This window comes from Taudactylus pleione, unplaced genomic scaffold (genome assembly GCF_031769625.1).
Source record: "Taudactylus pleione unplaced genomic scaffold, aTauple2 ptg000179l, whole genome shotgun sequence".
NCBI lineage: Eukaryota > Metazoa > Chordata > Amphibia > Anura > Myobatrachidae > Taudactylus > Taudactylus pleione.
In genome coordinates this window covers 6494046-6496246 of record NW_028284581.1, presented here as the reverse complement: position 1 = coordinate 6496246, position 2201 = coordinate 6494046, and positions in this window count along the sequence as shown.

The following is a 2201-nucleotide window of genomic DNA, read 5'->3' as shown; positions in this document are numbered from 1 at the left end:
GCAAATGCTAGCTAGAAATGCATGGACTGAATGCTAATTGGCTTAGAGAGATGAGCCTCCGCCTCTCAGCCAATGAGCAGTTCCACCATAAACTTCGATGATAGGAATGCACTTTAATAACCCTGCAGTTGCCACCATTAAAGTCTATGGGAAATGCGGCAGCTGAACCGGCAGTCAATAAGTACTGTCCTTAGAGGCTTTCCGGCAGGCTCTGAGTTTCCGTTTTTTTTTATTTTTCCAAGTCCATGGGTGCTTACATGAAAAAGAAGGACCTGAACCAAGGGAATGATACTTAGCAAATTTAGCCCTAGGGCAGATGCAGAGTTGAAAATACTCCTGTTTGTGGAGAGAATCAAATATATTCGCATTGACTTAGTACTATATATAAATGGGAGCCATATTAGTGATACACAAAGAGCATTCTCAGATAGGCAAAGGTCAAGAACAATCTTTTAGCAGCTTAAATCTAATCGCTTTAGTAGCAGGAGAGGCACGTCCTACACTGTTATTGAGACCCATACCACACAATGAAATCCAGGTGATATCGTCATGATGTCGCTAGATTACCAGGCATACCCCGCCACTAAATGCAATTTTCAGTAGACTGTATTCAATTTTGAAATGTTTGAAATCTAAAGACAGAAACCGAATTGAACTTTGGGTTCTAAACCCATGTCCAACAATGGCAGTGCATGAGGGAGCACACAGCTACCGTTACTGGCCGAAGTAAATATACATTGGATTCGTAAGAAATAGGAAGTCAATTACAAACCATACCTGGGGGTATATTTACTAAAATGCAGGCTTATAGAAGTGGAGCTGTTGCCCATAGTAACCAATCCCCTGATGTTCACCACAAAATGTATTGATTTATGCTGGTGCACCTGGATGGTTTGCCTAGTGCACTACAAGGTTCTAGCCTACTCACCACTTTGACAAATATAAGTCTGCTTTGATGATCCGAGAGACAGAAACATATTTAATATTGCAGTGGTCAACAGTTAAAATTTCCCATCAAAGCACAACCCCCTAACCCTTTACTGCCGCCCATTTCAATCAAATGTTTCATGTTTTCTATTACATATACTAATGCATGTTGTAGTTTAGCTTATTACTTCTATAATCATAAACATATGGGGACAGAGTGACTGTCTTTATTGCAGCCAATTTTATGTGTTAAGCGTTTTATTAAATTGCTTGGAATGCATTTGTAAATAAAATTACCCTTAAGTGGGAAAAAGAAAATGCAGGTGCACAACATTGCTAATACTATTAACACATTGGGGCTGATTCTCAGTTGAAAGCAAATAAAAAGGCTAGTAAATTAGTACAAGGAGCAAACCCTGTTGCAATGCTAGGGGTTCATATACTTTTTTTTTTTTTGCATGTAGGGTAAATACTGACTGTTGTTCCATGCAGACCACAAATGCTGGACAGCTTTATTTTTACACTGTAATTTAGATTTCAGTTTGGACACACTTCTCAAAACAAAATCTATCTGTACATTTTAAATCTGCCCCACCTGCAGTGGGGAAGATTTAAAATAGTTACTTGCTCTTTTTTTGCTCCCAAATCAGAATTAGCCCCATAATATCAATTTATCAAGAATTTACCAGAATAGAGCACCCAAATCTGTAGATAGCAATGTTGAATAAAAGGCAGATGGGTGGGGTACTAGTACTAAGCAGAAGTAGTCTCAAACTTCAAATGTACTTTATATACACAAATACAGGGGAATGGGGAGCTTATATGAAGGTACATATAAGGTACTGTTCTTTTAATATAATATCTTCTATCTCAGTGGTCAGGGAACAGGGGTAAATTACCCCACATGGGGTAAAAATTAAATTCCTGGGGGCAATGGACGGACAGCCGGGCATGCATATGAATCATTCTATAATATAGAATAATTCATATGCATGCCCGGCTGTGCCGCAGGGAGGCTCTTAAGCCTCACGCCCGCTGAGATGTTATTACCAGCAGGCACCCGGCTCATTTCCTGCAGCGCTGCGTTAGCCGGAGGCTGGAGTTCTCTTCTGAACTCCAGCTTCCGGCTCTCTCCATGCGCACTATGGGAGAGACGTCATGACGTCTCTCCCATAGTTCCGAGGAGCAGCAGGGCGGACAGGACAGCGGCGGATGCAGGAGCGGGGATTAAGGTAAGTGTTTTTTTTTGTACAAGCGGCACTACAGGGGCATTA